The sequence below is a fragment of the Gymnoscopelus microlampas genome (genome assembly GCF_963454915.1).
Source record: "Gymnoscopelus microlampas genome assembly, chromosome: 13".
Lineage (NCBI taxonomy): Eukaryota > Metazoa > Chordata > Actinopteri > Myctophiformes > Myctophidae > Gymnoscopelus > Gymnoscopelus microlampas.
In genome coordinates, this window is record NC_139950.1 from 45,311,619 (window position 1) to 45,331,236 (window position 19,618).

Here is a 19,618-nt window from a genome sequence, read left to right on the forward strand (position 1 = left end):
ACACACACAGTCTTCACAGTCAAAGAATTGTTGCCTGGAAACGTTGAACTGCATCTGAGAAGCTCATCAAAATACCCATGATCTGCCTCCACCCGCTACCAGGCCGGGCAGGAGGAGGTTGGTTGGTGTCAGATGTGGGCTCTCCCTTGTGGTGGAGACTAGAGGCTCGGGATATAAACACGTTCACCTCAGAGCTCAAGCAGGCTGCGGCTCCTTCTCTCACATCACCTGATCCACAGAGCAAATCAGATCATGATCACAGGACCACAGTGGTGTGTGCCAGCACCACAGAGAGAAAGACACGCACACCCACACCCACACACGCACGCACACCCACCCACCCACCCACCCACCCACCCACCCACACACCCACACACACACACACACACACACACACACACACACACACACACACACACACACACACACACACACACACACACACACACACACACACACACAGGGAGAGACAGGCCTAAGAGCAAAGAGGAACTGAGATGCAAAGGGATCAAGTAGAACAGGGGTCTTCAACATTTTTCAGCCCAAGGAGGACCCCTTAAGGCCCGTTCATAGTCCCTAGATGTGTCTTAAACGTGCGTCATGGGGTGAGGGATTCCGTCCGTTCTTTACGGACACATACATGGTTCGCTCACGTTATTTAGGAGAGAGAGATTGCACGTACCCAATGTTGCCATGTCTGCTTATTATAAGCGACTTTGGGCTTATTCTTCTGTATAGTTGCTTGTAAACAAACAAGCAATTTTTTATTGGTGGTTGCGGTTTTATTTGGTCTTGTTTCTAACGTGTAGTTGCTTATTTGGGCCAATTATTATTTAAACCAGTGATTCTCAAATATATATTGTAGATCTGCTATTTTCATATGCAGTGGTGTAAAGTAACTAAGTACATTTACTTAAGTAAAATTTTGAGGTAATTGTACTTTACTTGAGTATTTCCAATTTCCAATACTTTTACTTTTACTCCACTACATCTCAGAGGCAAATATTGTACTTTTACTCCACTACAATTATTTGAAAACTTTAGTTACTAGTTACTTTTCAGATATAAATGATGATATTATGAAACATACATTAACCTCTTTAGCCCAATTTTATACATAGGCTATTTGAAAATAGCCGATCCGATGCGACGCGTTGTGAGCTTGTAGATCGGCTATTTTCAAACATTTTTGTACTTTTACTTTTGGTACTTTAAGTACATTCTGATACCAATACTTTTGTACTTTTACTCAAGTACATTTTTAATTCCAAACTTTTACTTGTAACAGAGTACTTCTGCATTGGAGTAGTGATACTTTTACTTAAGTAAAACATTTGAGTACTTTTTCCACCACTGTTCATATGTGGCCTAGTCGATTCTTTTGGGCTTGTTTTCATAGACCTGGTTACTTATTTCTCTCACAAAATCTGGCAACCGCTTGTGTCACGCTACAATGCTATGAAACTAGCATTGTAGCCCAGTGGTACTACAGGCAAAACGTAGTAAACGTCCGTCGGGCTGACGGTGAATGTCGACTGAACGGACGGAACAACTGGAGCCGTAAGTGACGGAGGGGGAGTAAAAAACGACAACGCAAGGAGCGCCGGCGCTCGTTACGTATCCTTACGTCCGACTATGAATGATACTTTAGCTGAGAGAGAGATGAAGCAGGGACCCCCCTACATTGTATCTAGAATACTGTGCTGCAGATTAAACTTTTTCATAGATAGCTTCATAGACTTTGTTTGACAGCGCTATCATCAATTTTGTATACATTAATGTTTGTCGTTTGTTTTTTGCACATTTGTTTATCTATTAATTCATGTTATTGTGTATTTTCAGACATTTAACCGCGTAAAGCCTCAATACTAAACTTGACCATTGGGTCTGCTCTTTTTTCCCTCTACACCAAACCTCTTTGCCAAAAATAGCAGATCTACAAGCTCACAACGCCTCGCAGCGCAGCGTGAGGCGTTGTGTGCTTGTAGATCGGCTAATTTTGGCTAATGTTCCCCCTCAGAATCCCATCACAAATATTTGGAGGACCCCCTGTAGTAACTCAACACCCAACAAGGGCTCCCGGACCCCTTGTTGAAGACCCCTGAAGTAGAATATTTTATCGGACACGTTTTTTGTGCGACTGAAATTTGTGTTTGTTTCCGTGTTAATTTCCTGGAGGAAGGTGAAGGGTTAAATGAGTCATCGCCCACCATTGCACACCACAGGAACACATTTTTTAGTTCAATGCCTCAACTCAACTGCCCTTTGCAAGGACAGTGGGCTGGCTCCATGATATTTAACATCTGGTATATCTTCATCATTCTGTCACGTCCTCAAACTATCATCAAACTATCACCGTTCTTCTACCAATCAAATCAATCAATCTAAGGTGCCCAAGATGGAACCTTTTTAGGTGATCGTTTGCAGAGCCAGAGCATAAAAAGGGACAAATGAATCCTTTGTGCGTTAATGACTATAATCCTTCATCAGGCTTTGAAACATCCACTTTTTTTCCTCCCAGTTCCACATGGGAGCTCAAGCTCAAACTTGAGCCTGCAGTGTCTCAAAACATCTCTCTCTCTCTTTCTCACTTTGTACTGAAAGGCTAACGCTTGTTAAGAGGCCATCTGGTCTGAAACATGAGCAGGCTTCTGGGGGGCTGACCTAAAGGTTCTCGCTGACCCCCCTAACCTCCCTTGTGGACTTCCATGTCCTTCTGACCAGCTCGCTGGTTCAACCCACTCCAAAGGGAAAGCCTACATTACGGCATAGACCTAAAGCCTTTTAGAAAAACCCATATTTTGAAAGCTGGAAACTTCTGCAGTAATTCAACTCACCAAGAGTCCAGCGTTACAGTACGGTCTACTCTACGGGACAGGAAACCACCATAAAAGAAAACTTTGAAATACTGTCCGTCCGCAGCCCGACGAAACCACCCCTCCGTTCTCCTTACTGCTTTCCAGCTGCTACATGAAAAAGATGAGGCAGCTCGTCTCCGACTCGGGAGACGTAAATTCATGATTGTAACAAGTTTTTGACTGGTCAATTGCGGGGTTCTCGTGTTTCTGTGGGGAACATATATCCTGAAGCTTCTTAACTCGGTTGGAATGGCTTAAAAGCTTCAAAAGCTGGGTTTCAATGTTTAACTTACTTATCTCCATCACTTGCCTTTGAGCATTTCATAATATTTTAAATGTCCAGTTCAAAAAGAAGGTATTAGTGGACATTACAGTGACTGAAATAAATACAAAAATAAAAGCAACAGACAAATGAACTAAAGGAAACGCATGAAAAACTCTTATTTTCTTGAGCATTTCCAACGCTGATCATACTATAGACATAAATATCGGGGGGTTATTTTCATAAATAACCAAATTTGTCATGGGCCGCTTCATACTTTTCCACAGTAAGTCAAATGTAGACTCCCTTGGTCTTAAAACAACAATTCCTAAGGAACAAGAATGGCTCTTTTCTTCCCTCTTTCAGCATTTATAGCACACTGAACATGTTATACAAGGTAAGGTGCCAAGTCACGGCTTTGGGAAATGAACCAATTTTAAAAATGTTTTCGTGAACCCCAAATGGCAACGATGAAAGAAGGCATTTATAGACACGTGGCTGCATACGTGCATGAGAGACGGAGAGGGAGTATGTGTGTCCGTGTGCACGAGTGTGTGTGTGTGTGTGTGTGTGTGTGTGTGTGTGTGTGTGTGTGTGTGTGTGTGTGTGTGTGTGTGTGTGTGTGTGTGTGTGTGTGTGTGTGTGTGTGTGTGTGTGTGTGTGTGTGCAAGAGCGTGCGCGCGTGTTTACTGAAGGAAACAAGAGTGCAAGGGGCCAACAGCTCCTCGAGGCTCTGAGCCCGTTGTTTGGCTTTAACACACTGCCGCGCTCAGCGTATTTCTGCGAAGGTCTCTTACCATTTCTCCTCCGCTGGGAACATGCTCATGTTTAATGCCTTTTGAACAGCCACAAACTTTTTTAGAAAAGAGTTACAGTGCCAGAAAAGATCAAACCATAGAGTTGGGAGGGGAGGGGGAAAATAGAAAGCTGTAGGACATTGACTCTAGATGAGAAACATTTGTGTGTCTATGAATAGCAGGGCTTGTTTAATTCATGACTGGCCTCCTATCTGTGTGTGAGGCGGCGTTATCAATTTCTGCAGAGTTGGTTGTTAATCTGAAGGCCGGGCGTTGACGGCCGCGATGCAAAGATGAAAAGAAAAGGAAAGACGTGTCACGTCCACACCCTACGAGATGCAAAGATGACCGCCGCTTTCATCACGGTGTGGCAACCATCAAGTTCTGAAACATTTATTGGAATCAAATTAAAAAGGCTTTTCAGACTACACATCACATAAATACTTAAATAGTAAAGTGCCACAACAAGAGCTGTAGCCAAAAACAGATGGCATTTTAACGACAATGTCCATCGCAAACGAGCCAAACAGATCACCTCGACGAATCCATAATAAACACATCAAACTCGAACCCTAGCTTCCTTCCTTATTCTGGGCATGTAAAAAGAGGCTAACGGTCTCCATGAATAGGCGAATATTTGTCAAAAATGGCAGATACACAAGCTCACACAACGCATGACAACGTGACGTGTTGCGAGCTTGTAGATCGCAGATGATATTTTCGTTGAGGAGATTTGGTTTAGAGGGGGGGGGAGGCCAAGAATAGACCCCTGACGGTCACCGGTCAATGAAGTATATATATATATATATAGGGCTTAAGTGGTTAACTCAAGGTTTTAAAGGGGGAGCCGCAACGATCTGGTCAGGAAAGATTTGCATTTGTCACTCAAGGCACGTGCTGTTTGAAAACAAACCTTCCTCCAGAGCTGATTGCAATGGTTCTCGGCCCATTTACATCAAAGTGTAACCCGCTTTCTGCCTCTGAGTCACAGGGTAGCCTCCTTTGAAGGCAGGAGAGAGGAAGGAATGAATGAATGAATGAGAGAGAAAGCGAGAGAGAGTACGAGAAACGTAGAGAGAGATGCACCCAGGGCTCATGTGTCATCTGACCTCATTTTAAGATGGACGCGAGGTTGCAGGGAAGGCAGGGGTGTACATTTTCACTGCCTCCCCTTTTTCTTGCCATTCTGCCCTCCCTGGCTGCAACGACGAAACAAGAGGGCCCACAGTACACAAAGCAGAGTAAGATGTCTGCCTGGAAACCATCCACACATGAGATGAAAGGGCCCCGGTGGTGAACGTCACCGCACAAAAACGCAACAGGCAAGAGAGGTACGGCACGCAGCTCCATTACAGAGTAATGGTCTTGTTTATACACCCCGAGAGGAGAGAGAGAAAGGAAGCAAACACAGTAAAATCATCCGTGTTCATTTAACGCCGAAGGGTATACAAACGGAACCAAAACGGATCCATAAGGGTTCATTTGGTTCCAAAATGGACGAATGCTTTAGAATAGATGATTATTTTAGCTGAACTCTGATCAAAGTGAAGCAGAAGAAGCCTTTGTTTCATTAAGGATACAGGCCCCTTTTAAGGATACAGACCCTTTCCTGAAATCATTCACCTCTACTGTTGGCCTAGGTGGGCCAATATACAAAAGATGGGGAAATGACTACTATGGTCCAGGGAGTGCAGAGAAACTCCATTTTTTTCTAGCAGGGGGCTTTTGCATTATTCTCATGCAGCCATGAGCTCACTTGAAGCAGTGCATACCAACCGAGATGAGACAGTGCTAGTCATGCGTGACGAAGAGAGAGAGAGGGACAGATAAAGAGAGAGAGAGAGAGGCATGGGAGAGAGGGAGAGAGACAGAAAGGAGAGGGATGAACAAAAAAAGAATGAATGAAGTCCAATCTATTCTTTGTCAGACGACAAAATGCGATTTTCCAACTTATTATTTTTTGTTTGGAAATGGGTTATTTTCTTGTTTTTTCCAGGCACACGCTCCAGAGTAGCCACACTGACCCACTTCTCTGCACAAACACAACAACACGCCATTCCACAGCCGCCTCGCTGTCTGTCTGCCCTCGCCATCGTCACTGTCAGGAGTGGAGACGCACTCCACGACAAGAACCTATGGTTCCATGTGTCACGTAAACATGCCTGTTTGGATGCATACACACACAAACACACACACACTATCAGTGTTGATTTCGTCGACTAAAACTATGACGGAATATTTTCATCGACTACTGTCGAAAACTAAATTAAAACTAAGCTATGATGACTAAAACTAAGACTAAATATATTGACAATTTCGTCAACAAATAAAAACTAGACTAAAATGTTACGGAGGGACTAGTGAAGAAGAGATCCAGTAGAACAAAAAGACAAGTAATTTTATGTTTGGTTGTGTTTGGGTGTTGCGCTCTGAAAATAGCAGATCTACAAACTCAACGCGTCGCAGCGCGACACGTTGTGAGCTTGTAGATCTGCTATTTTCAGCATGCAACCAAGTGTAAAATCAGCCATTACGACGCCATCAAGGCACCGCCAAAATACATTTTAGTCGACTAAATCAACTGTAGGTTTATTCGACTATAATCTTATATTTAGTCGACTAAAACTAGACTAACAGTAAAACGTTTCAGATGACTAAAAATATGACTAAAACTAAATGGAATTTTATTCAAAAGACTACGACTAATACTGAATCAAAATTTGCTGTCAAAATCAACACTAGTGTGCATGCATGTCGTGTCACACACACACACACACAAGCGCGGCTTTGCGCGTGCACGTCGTGCGCACGCTTTCCCAAATGGCGTCGGCCTGTGTTTACATATTTTCTACATTCCAGGAGATGATGGTGAAAGCCCTGTGTGTTCCAGAGTGGTGTGACAGACAGGACGGAGCAGCATACTACATCTGCTGTACAGGAAGTCAACACAGCCTAACAGCCACGGGCATGCTGCTGCTGCTTCCATGATGGCTGTAGCCCAGACAGACAGAGAGCCCCCAGGGAGACCACAGCAGTTGTGCTCAGCCTGACCACACACACACACACACACACACACACACACACACGAGCCCCATGGTCTACGACCACATAGTTCAGGGCCAAAGAAAGACCTCCCGGGTCGTACAGCCATACCATAGCCTCTCTGTCTGGGGGCTTTATATGTGTGTGTGTGTGTGTGTGTGTGTGTGTGTGTGTGTGTGTGTGTGTGTGTGTGTGTGTGTGTGTGTGTGTGTGTGTGTGTGTGTGTGTGTGTGTGTGTGTGTGTGTGTGCTTGTGGGGGGGAGGGGGGGCGCTTGTATTAGTGGACAGGCTGTGGAGCTACTCTTCCACGTTGACGTAACGGTAGGCGGTAGGAAATGGTTCCAACAAAACATCCACTTCCTCCGCTATGCGGGCACAGGAGGCGTAGCGCGGGGCCGCATTGTCTTTCAGACACAACAACACACACTGACGTGCCACTGGCATGGCCGTCGGTCACTCATCACTTCAGCAGAGAAGGCCAGGAAACAATGTCGTGTCACGGCGTGCTCCCTCATCAACACCATCCGCTACAACTATAGCTAGCTGCACCTGCACAGAGAAATCTATTGTACTGGACTGTATCTGTGTGTCCTCAGGGGATGCCCATAGTATTCACCAGCGAGCTAGTATTGGGAGGATAGGGGAATGGCAGAAGACAAACAGGAAGCAGGTTTTACGCAGACAATGCTGACCCTTGATGACCCTCAGCCTCCCTCCACCCCCCCCCCAGAGCAGCACCTGGCAGAGGCAATCATCACTACCGGAGCAGAGAGTAGAGCCTATAGCTTATGTTGTGAGGCCGACTGTGGGGGTGCAGCAGGGAATGAGAGACAAGTTCACCCCAAAAGCAGGCAAACGGAAATCAAATACAGCAGGAGCGAAGGGGGTCACGTCAGCTTCACATTCCATCAGGGAAAAGGGGAGGGGGGAAAAAAATCACTTAACGAGATGGTGTTTGAAGGAAACCCCCTCACGCAGCAAACTTCAATTATTTAAACTCCACCACGCCGTCCCTCAAGTCAGAACAAATCACGTTAAACCCTGGTGTTGGGCTTATAACGGAGCGCGGGCTCACAGGGAGAAGGGGAACGAGAGGACAGAGTGCAAAGTAGAAGTGCAAAAGCACAAGGAGTAATAATGTCCTGTTAACATTAAGTAAAGCTGCGGAAAGGAATGAATTGCCCCAATGTAATGAACAGCACCCTTTTCTCTGCTGTAGTAATTACTGCCCACTAGCGCAAGGCAAGCCAATGTCGGACTTGAGTGTTTGGAGGGTGTTGCAGGGATGACGTATAATCATTAAACATGGCCGCTCCACACAGACCTCAGGGCAGCAGAGGTGATTGTTGAGCCAATAAATAAATCCATGGAACAATCAGTCCCACTGTTTAGGAGGGCAATTACACGACAGGCGACTAGCCGTATAGACAGGCTAGCCTGCCCTATGTGCCCACTGTGTGCTGGCACATGAAACAGTTCCACAGGTATGCCGGAGCTGGAAAACAAAGTTCTTCTCTCAACTTGAGAAACAGTAACTACAGTACAGAAAGCAAGAGCAGTAGGAGAGAGGCAAAGGGGAAGTTTTCAAATCTATTCTTGGTGTGTTTGAAGAAGCCGGGCAAGCTGAATGACTTTTCTTTTATATTACTGGAGGTAAACTTCCCCGAGCAGTCACCTGCTCTCTGCGTGCCTCTCATTCCATTCATCTAGCTTCCACAAAATAGGAAGAAAAGGAAAAATACAAACGGTACACTGTCCCAGAGTGAGTCCCCTTTAGAAATAGTTTTCATAATGCGTCGGTAATGAGATCTACAGTATAAAGACAAGAGTCAACAGAAGTATCAGTGTGGCTGTTGTGGCATGGGTTCTGTTTTGAACTTTTACTTTCCAGATCTGGGAATGAGCCCAACATAGAGAAGAGCCAAGGTACTAGGGCAGGCACTCTCATGTCATCGCGTCGTCAATCACAATATTATGTCAACATGTTTGTTGACAGATCATTGCTCTTCTCTTCCCAACATTTCTTAAAACATTAAGACCTGAGGCTGATTATTACTAATGTCTTCTAAATCCCAACAGTTTTCTGAAAAACATATGTTTCTATATCAGTGGTTCTCAAACTTTTTCATGTCAAGGACCCCCAAAATGATATTTGGCCGCCGACCCCCATCTCAAAATATGTTGTTCCAGGGACCCCCAGAAGCAAAGATTTGAGTTAAAAATGTTCGCTTTAAAAGAATGTAAATATATTAATTTGCACACATTTTCTCGATTTTTCAAAAATAGCAGATCTACAAGCTCATAGCGCGGCACTCGGTGCCGCGCTATGAGCTTGTATATCTGCTATTTTTGAATAGCCAAAGTGTAAAATAATGCTTTTTAGCTCAAATCAAAAAAATGACACAGATGCGTTCAAGGTCTTAATAGGTTAAAAAGGCCCAGGTAAAAAATACACCTTCTGAAAACAGTTTGAGAAGAGATGCAGACAATATTTACAACCATGCTTTGCCACAGCCTGTCGGAACACTAGAGGTACTGTGGGGCTTGGTTCACATCCAATATGTATGAGCATAGATTCAAAAGGAGTCGACCAGGAAGTGCTAAAACATTCACATGATCCCTGTGCCAAGAAGAGCTGACAGACAGAGCCACCAGTTTGAATCACACACGCATGAATCATGTATGATGTGACTCCATCCTATTCTTCCTATGGAGACATTTCTCAGATCCAAGGCTTTGGCGGAGAGTAGAAGTACAAGCTTAGCACTTATATACACACACAAGGTTCAAGCTTACTTTATTTGTCGTCTCCCTTGGGACAGATTTGTCTTGGACACACGGACCAGCAGCATACATACACAACACCACACAGTACAAGACAAAAATAACAAGGCACACAGTGACACATACAAACCCATTAGGCCTATACATCACCCTCCAGCATAATAAATAAAACACCCCAACCAGCGTAAAGTGCAGCAAGAGAGCTGCCCCGCTGTCTGCCCTGCATTGAGGAGTGTAAATGGTAAATGGTGCATTTATATAGCACTTTTATCCAAAGCCCTTTACATAGATTGTGCATTACATTGACACAAACATTCACACGCCAATGGCGGAGGAAACCGTGCAGGGCACCAACCTGCTCATCGGGAGCAATTAGGGGTTCAGCGGCTTGCTCAAGGACACTTCGACACTAACTCTGGGGGAGCCCGGGATCAAACTGGGAACCTCGCGGTTCCGATCCGGCCGCTTTACCGACCACTACTACCCCTGAGCCACTGCCACTGCCGCCCCAGTGTAATTGTAACAGAGGGACAAAAGAGTACTTGTACCCATTATAGCTCCATGCATGGAGCCCCGTACCTCCTACTGTACCTGACGGCAGTAACCTATACTCAGGATATAGTACAGGAGTACACACACATGCACGCTGCCATGGGGGACAACACTGTACTATAGCCTAGGAGCCGTGCTCCAGCCTCCTACAGCTGACAAGAGTTCACTACAGCCCAGTCTGGAGCCCTGCCTGCCAGACAGACACCACAGACATCTAAAAACACAAGGCTGACAAATTAGACTGGAGGACGATACAGTAAATCACGACAAGAGGACAGGCAAACACACTGAGGTACAACAACAACAACACTGCTACACTGCCGCGTCCACCTAGGTTTAACATATAGACGGGCCATCATCGCCTATTCATCTGGGGGATCAAAGATAGTTCACAGCCCATCCAATTCACAGCCCTTTCAGCCTGGTTAGATCCAATGGTGTGGTTACTTTGGTGGGGAGGGGGGGTTGAGAGCATTGCCTCACATCAGTCTGCCTGTGTGCCCTTGCTACGAGTTCATTCAGCATCGGGACACAAAGAGTTAATGACTCCCGGGATTATGCAATGGCATGCCAGACGCCTCTCTCCTCCCCCTCTCCCCCTCCCCCCCCTCCTACCCTTTCACACAGGCCGGGGCCAAATTAGGCATTCCTGCACGTTTTAATCAGACACATTTTGAATGCAGCACCGAGACACACACACACACACACACACACACATGCCTTGGCTTGGCACGGACGTGGGAACAAAACACAGGGTTTTTCATTTTGTTTCTCCTCTCTCTGGCCTCACACCTGGGCTGGAGGGGGAGGAGAAGCTTGTCATGTAGATTTACAGTTGGTTGGAAGTGTGATCTCGGATGGTGTCAAGCCGGTAATAAACATCTGTATTCATCTTTTCCTTCTTGTGTTTTTTAAGTGCACATGAAGCCCCGTGTAATCTCTCTACATGGAAATAGGGGAGTCTGGCAGAGGCAGTTATTTTAAGGGTTGAGGTTAAGGAAAGGTCAGAGAATGTGGATTCTGATGAAAGACTCTATCGCATTATTAGAGCAGCGTGTCAAGTTAACACAGACGTCTACAGCAAGACACTTCTTAACCCATTAAGACCTGAAGTCTCCTAAATCTCAACAGTTTTCTGAAAAACGTATGTTTCTATATCAGTGGTGCTCAATCTTTTTCATGTCAAGGACCCCCAAAATTAAATTTTGGCCGCGGACCCCCATCAAAATATTTTGTTCCAGGGACCCCCCTGAAGCAAAGATTTGAGTTACAAATGTTCGCTTTAAAAATATATATATATTCAAAAGGTTTGCACAAGTTTTCACGATTTTTCAAAAATAGCAGATCTACAAGCTCGTAGCGCGGCACTCGGTGCCGCGCTATGAGCTTGTATATCTGCTATTTTTGAATATCCTAAGTGTAAAATAATGCTTTTTTAGCTCAAATCAAAAAGTGACACAGATGCGTTCCAAGTCTTAATGGGTTAAGCATTCATTATAATTTATACCAGCCAAACGTATAGCTGCGAATAGCTTAATGACATCTTCCCCCACGAATGAGTTACATGTATGAAATACCATCTCCAGTAGCAAGCTATAGTACGTTTTTTTTCCTTTTCTAGTCAAAATTCCCTCTTGAGGGACTGTGAGATTAAGTGTATGTCTTTAGGGTTGTGAAATGATTAAAGCTGCAATCCTTAAGTTTTATGTCGTACCTGCCTGGGATTCGAACCCCGATCTCCCTTGGTGTGGGAGACCAAACATCTACCACTCAGCCAAGAGAGATATCTTGCCTGAGATAGATCATGTCCAGCCAGGGTAGATAGATAGATGTTGCACATATGAGCATCGGGCAGTACTACTTGTTAGCCAGTAGGTGTCCGACCTACCTGACACCAGGGTCTAAATTTCTCAATGGAAGAGTAGGAAGACCACCACCTACCAACCACTGCAGATATACTAGTTAAGTACTGTCTGTTACATCCCTAAATTCAATGCTTTGAAGACCCACGACAGCAATAAAGAAAAATGTTACCATTTCAACAGTAGAAAGCATTATTTTACACTTTTGCTATTCAAAAATAGCAGATATACAAGCTCATAGCGTGGCACCGAGTGCCACACTATGAGCTTGTAGATCTGTTATTTTTGAGAAATCGTGAAAATGTGTCTTTAATTATTTATTTCAGCACATTAAGAGAAACACTGCTTTTGACCCAAAATAATTAATCTTGTAACATAATTATAAACAATCTTTTCAAAAACGCCGCTGGTGCATCTACTTTTATGGTATCAAATGTTGGATATGACAAGCTAAATCCAGATTCGTCTGTGATGCACATGCAGTGAATGTAAATGTGCAGCCAGCCATAATGATATAAATTTGATATTCTAACAAAACAATAATGTAAAACGATTGCTCATGTGCTGACATATAGTCTTATAAACTGATACACAGGGGGTGGAATCTAAGCATTCAGGGCATAAGCCCACCAGCTGCCTGGGTGACATTTCTACTACCCCCGACAAATGAGTACTAGCCCCCCAGTACCGATAATAATGAAATATTCATTCACTCACAATGGTTGCCGCGTGTGTGTTGTTGTGACTGTGAATGTGATGCATGGCACACTTGTGAGTCCTTGTTGTGTACGTGGGGAGGTGTTCATATCCTTGTGTTCTTGGGTACCATCTGTATGTAATTCTCATTGCGTGGTCATTGTGTGTACATTATACATGTCTCTAAATCAATGGTGGAAGAAGTACTCACATATTTTACTTAAGTAAAAGGCTCTAAAGTGTCAACAATATACTTTTAAGCAACCATAACTATCTAGGCTAAATGTAAAATTGTCCATATGGATGTGATTGATCAGAATTAATTTCATCACCAACTGCACTAGTTTAACCTTGTGTTGATTCGCCTACTCTCGTCTTGGGCGAGTGGGCGAGCTTAATTTCATGCCCCGGATATTCAATTTAAAAGAACGACAAACAATGCTTTTCTGTTCATTAACGCTCCCGTAAAACAGTGGTTCTCAACCTTTTCAGGCTGTGACCCCCCCAAAATAATCATATTTGAGCTGGGGACCCCCCAGATGAATATTGTGGAAAATAGCAGATCTACAAGCTCACAACGCCTCGCAACGCGAGGCGTTGTGAGCTTGTAGATCTGCTATTTTCAAATGTTTTGCCTCTTTCTTATTTGACAATTTGGCCAATGTTTGACCACTTTTTATTGTATAGTTTGTTGATTACTTTTGATGTTGTGATGGTCCTTTTTTTGTATTAAAAGGGTCTTAAAAGTCCTTAAATTGTCACTTCACAATCATGTGGGGACCCCCGTGGGGGTCCCGACCCACAGGTTGAGAACCACTGCCCTAAACCTCTGTAGAACGAGGTGTGTGTGTGGTGATGAGCTGGGGGTCAATAGACTGTCAGTGATAGGCAGGCACACACACGGCCCCCATGGGAATTCATCCGTTTAGTCACACCAAGTCAGTACTCATGACCTTCAACAAAGAGTTGTCAACCACCAGGGGCAAGAAGAGACGGATAAAAATAGACTGACAAGAGAAAGAGAGGGGTGAAACGAAAGAGAGAGAGAGAGAGAGAGAGAGACATTTCTAGGCCCTCATCCAATTGCAACCACAGAGCAGCCAGCTGAGACACATGAGCAAACACATACACATGTGCTCACATGCACACACACATAGTCTTAAGTACATGAAGTACTATCAGGTTCAACAATCATCATTTAAAGAGACGAGTGTAGCATTAGCATTAGCCGCACGTTCTCTTTTGGGTTTGCCTTTATCAATAATGAAGCAGCGATTATGGCCAAAGAGGCCATTATAGCAGAAATGTTTCCCTGTTGCAGTATACTCAAGCAAGGAGGAGGGAGATACCACCTTCCTGCACACATCACATCATTAATTATGGCCATTAAGCACAGGCATTTCCCTTTCCACTAAAGCTGCATGCATTGCAAAGGTGCCAGTATCCCATCGCTGTCCTGGCCTGGGTGGGTACATAACGGATGTCCATGCAGCAACTAGAGAAATCCGAGTTAAACACTGTTTGAGCAAAGCACAGCTTCTGCAAACTGAAAAGTACATAGTAGGCTTTGATTCTTGTGCTCTGATCCAAAGTGCCTTCTCTCTCTCCCCCCGCCTTATCCTCCTCTGTACCCCCCCAATCTCTCTCTCTCTCTCTCGCTCTCTCTAATCCTTCCCCTCAGGCCGAGGACAAACTGTCTCCGTTGTTTTTGGCAAGCATGCGATTCCTAACTTCAAAATGACTCCAATCAACACACATCATAGAAACTCACTGCTTTGTCTTTTGGGGGTTTTTGGTTTGTTTTATTTCTTGGTCAACTCAAGATAATGATGGTGAGGAGAGGAGAGGAAAGGAAAGAAGAGGGGGAGGAGAAAGAAGGAGAAGTAATGAAGAGGGCCCCTGGCCAGGCTGCAACTGGACACCATGACTCCAACCCCCGAGTGAAGGAGAGAGGAGGACCCTCCCCTCTCGAGGAAAAAAAAAGAGAAATGAGGCCAGAAGTAACTTTGGCTCCTCTGTGATGGAGTGAGTGGCAACCCCACACATACCACCTGGATGAAGAAGAGGGCTTTCACGGTCAGAAAGCTGCACTGAAACTTAAGTAAACTGTTTGTTTTGGGTATTTTTTCAGCGAATGTCTGATGAGAAAAAGTCCAATGTATGTCCTACGTAAAACGATCCCACTTCACGTTTTAAACCTTTAGCTGTGTCTGTACTAGTGGCCAAAGTGGCCAAAGAGGTTGAGAGCCACTGGTATAGCCTACACTGTAGGCTATACCAGTGGCTCTCAACCTCTTTGGCTGGTGACCCCCAAAATAGACTTGTCCAAGTCACGTGACCCCCGTCCTTCACGACTCACTGACTCACAATATACACGCACGCACTGCATAAACTTGAGTGCATGTGGCGTGCGTGCGTGTGCGTACACTTACCAAACACGTGTGTGCACACATACAGACTGCTGTAATTAATAATAGGCTAAAAAAAAAGAGAAGGGTTATGGTTTTAATGTGCATTTCGTTAAACTGAGGTTTTGATAAAAGGATTATTATCATCATCAAAATGTGCACCTTCCCGCACCTCTAGTATAGCCAGTGGCCACCCACATTCCTCCTCTTTATGTCGAAAAAAACAACACTGGTCTATCAGTGTAATTTGGACGTTTGGTGTGAAATTCAGATACATTTTTTTGCACATTCAGAAAGGTATCTGGCGACCCCCAGGTTGAGCACCACTGGGCTATACGACCTCCCTGAGAACCAGATCTATTTATTTACTGTCCTCTCTTGTCTACCAGGCTTTTCTCTGTTCGGTGTGAATTTGTTTTGTTACAACACAGCTTTTGTTACAATACAGCTTGGCTATAAAAAGAAAAAGTACTAAAAAACAGCCATTTCTACTACCAAAATATCCTCAGAACATTACATTCATATATATATATATATATATATATATATATATATATATATATATATATATATATATATATATATATATATATATATATATATATATATATATATATATATATATATATATATATATATATATATATATATATATATATTCACACACACACACACACACACACACACACACACACACACACACATATATCTCTTAAAACTGTCAGTGTACAATACAAAAGAACATATCATGTCTCCAGAGGGATGGGAGCCAAACTGACAATAATTAGGTTACAGCAGCTTCTTGTATTAGCTGTGGATCAGAGAAACCATTCACAGAGATGCAGTGTTGTAATCTATCAACTTATACTAATCCAGTACTATCACTCTATTATAGCTGATGACTCCCGTAGGAATAGAAAACACAATTCAAAGGCGATTTATTGGCATTAGAAAACATACGTTTACATTGCCAAAGCAAGCGTCAGAAAACTGTGTCTGTGCGTGTGTGTGCGCACTCGCATGTACGCGTGTCATTGCATATGCTTCCTATAAAATATGTTTTCAGTCCTAAAAAATCTATTCCTGCGTATGTTGGCATCCTTTATCTTCTTATTTGCATTGATAGAATCAGGACCAGAATGCAGCCAAAAAAGCCTGAAGGCTCGGCAGGGTTAATAAAAGCCAAGTGCCTGGATTTTATACATAAAAATAGGCAGCAGGTGGGCGAGCTAGCACAACATCCTGTGATCCTACATAGCAGGGCTGTATAGAGACCCACAGTCCCAGACCCCAAGCCTGCCGATACAGTACAAATGTTTTAAATTATCCAATGGATCCTCTAAATGTGGCTCTGGAACCACCTCATTATAAAATACCCTCCCAAATACAGCCTTTCTGCTACAGAGATTCCACTTAAGTCCTTGCTTCCTGCGTACGCCCCAGAGGCAACAAGACACAGAATTTGTTGACAGCACAGCACATGTATTTGTTGAAAGAATGGCAAATCATAACTGGTTCCATTATTACAGAGTATATCCGCTGTGGCTTTGATTCCCAGCTGCCCTTTAGCTAGCTTGTTTTAGGGTACTAAGCCAGGGGTTTAGGCTGGCCAGACAGTCAGTGGTGACACCCGGTGAAATCTTTGTAAAAGCCTTTCAACTCCTTGCAACTTATGAAAGCTTACTAAGACAACTCCTGGGGTCATCGTAAAGTATGTATACATTATTTAGACAGGAGGGGCAGAAATATTAGTGAACTTTGAAGAATTGATTCATCCGTGGAGCACAACCCTAGATGTTCTACAGCTAGGGCATGGGGGGGGTTAGACAAGAGATCAAAAGAGAAGCCGGGAATGACCAACGCATGCGTGAGGACGTTAGCTAAACACTTCTATCTAAACACTATCTGAGCTCTACTCTCAGCAGCACTAAAACCCAGTCATCTTCTCAAATAAATATCTCAGGTCTGAGAAACAGGGGGGGGGGGGGTGGAAAAACAGAGAGAGGCGGGGAGGAGAGAAGGGAATGAATGCCATTGACTACAGGGGGGCAGGCTGCTGCATTTACATTATGGGTGTTTAGCTTCATAAGTGGCTTTCATCTGCTCAGAGAGAGCCGTGTGTGGAGAGCACTTCACTGTTCAGCAACAAATGGAAAGAAGATCGAGATAAAGAAGCCGAAAGCAAAAAAGGGCTCTGCAGTGATTATTCTAGAAGCGGTTATCCTACCAAAAAAAAAAGAAGAAGGAGGGAAAAAAAAGAGAACTGGGTAAACATTTAATCCTGGCGCCCAGATTCTGCGGTTCGGCTAGCTGCACAGCACACTAACATGGACTGTTTGGTGCGGAGTGCTAGATGGAACTAAACCAATGTACAATCATACTGTGTACGACGTATGAGCATTGTTGTAAACCACTAACCAGCAACTGACCTTAGTCTCTGTTATTTATAAGGAGACCACTTTTAACCCATTAAGACCGGGAACGCATCCGTGTGTGTCGTTTTTTGATTTCTTTGGCTATTCAAAAATAGCAGATCTACAAGCTCGTAGCGCGGCACTCGGTGCCGCGCTACGAGCTTGTAGATCTGCTATTTATTTTGAAAAATCGCGAAATTGTGAGCAAATCTATGAATATATATTTTAACTCAAATCTTTGCTTCTGGGGATTCTACAAATGTCTTCTAAATCCTACGTTCCTTTTTTTTTAAAACTTATGTTGCTTTATATCAGTGGTTCTCAAACATTTTTCATGTCAAGGACCCCCAAAATGATTGAACGTATTTGTCCGTGGACCCCCCGCCCCTCTCCATCCAAATATATTTTGTTCCACGGACCCCCAGAAGCAAAGATTTGAGTTAAAAATTTATATATTCAGCAGATCTACAAGCTCATAGCGCTATGAGCTTGTAGATCTGCCGTTTTTGAACAGCCAAAGAAATCTTAATGTGACACACTGATGCGTTCCCGGATCGAACGGTTTAAAAGAGGACATTTCTGAAAATGCCCGTCGTCCATGACAGTACCTGGCTTAGCTCTGTTCACCCCCTCTTATAAACAGTGATTCCCGGCATAAGCCCGGCAGCAGCACCCTCCCTCTCCTCCACAAACTGCCTACACACACAGAGAACACATTCATGCCTAAAGTGGGCACCACACGAGGAGGAGGGCAGGGGAGGAGGAGGAGGACAGGGTGGCGAGCAGCACACATACATACTTCAACCAACCCCGAGTGAATGTTTTCAGCCACTGAAAGAATAATCAAAATGCAGCAGGAGGAGTAGGATGAATACTTGCAGAGATACTTTTTGATTGCAGTGGTGGAAAAAGTACTCAAATTCTTTCCTTAAGTAAAAGTATCAATACTGCAATATAGGAATAGTCTCCGTTACAAATAAAAGTCCAGAATTCAAAATTTACTTGAGTAAAAGTACCAAAGTGTTGGCATCAAAATGTACTTAAAGTACCAAAAGTTAGAGTACTAAAATGTTTGAAAATAGCAGATCTACAAGCTCACAACAAGTTGTGAGCTTGAAGATCGGCTATTTTCAAATAGCCTCGGTATAAAATAGGGCTGAAGTGGTTAATGTATGTTTTATAATGTAATCATTAATATCTGCAAAGTAACTATGTAACTAAAGTTTTCAAATAATTGTAGTGGAGTAAAAGTACAATATTTGCCTCTGAGATGTAGTGGAGTAGAAGTAAAAGTATTGGAAATTGGAAATACTCAAGTAAAGTACAAAAACCTCAAAATTGTACAGTACTTGAGTAAATGTACTTAGTTACTTTACACCACTGCTTACTTGCCCAGATAAAAATCCCACCCGCACTATGAAATCCTGAGCGTTTTTAATGTAACTCTATGAGTGTACAAATTACAAAATGTTAACCAAGTGCAGTTGTGACAAGATGAACTACTGCACAGTATGAGTTAATGAGCAGCAGTCCTTGGCAGGGTAAAAGAGAGAGTGCATTCCTCCTTGCATAAAGCTAGGGAAGTATCAGTATTCCGAACTAAGCCTTTTCTTGGCTTTCCTTGCACAAGGTTATGAAATAAAAACTTGTGGGCGGCCATAGTGTGAATTTATCTTTTTTTCCCCCATGTTTTGAATGTATTCTGAACAGCATTTCTACACCACCAGCATGGCTCTCCAATCCCATCCAAGCATATGAATGGGATCCAGCCAGGAAGCCAGGCATGACAAGTTTTGGCACACAGTCTAGTGTTCAAAAATGCAAACAAGAGGGTTATGAATATGATAATGAGATCCAACGTGTTGTCATGTCAGAAGTAGACTCTTGAGAGAGAGCAGCACAATGGGGTGAGATGGCTGCCTTGAGGCAATAAACCAACCCGC

General features: G+C 43.6%; 1 protein-coding gene across 1 annotated transcript in view; it reads right to left on the reverse strand.

Moving 5' to 3' along the window:
- Positions 1–19,618, reverse strand: part of ptk7b (protein tyrosine kinase 7b) — a 138,448-nt gene that overhangs the window by 117,277 nt on the left and 1,553 nt on the right. The gene's annotated exons all lie outside the window — the stretch shown is intronic.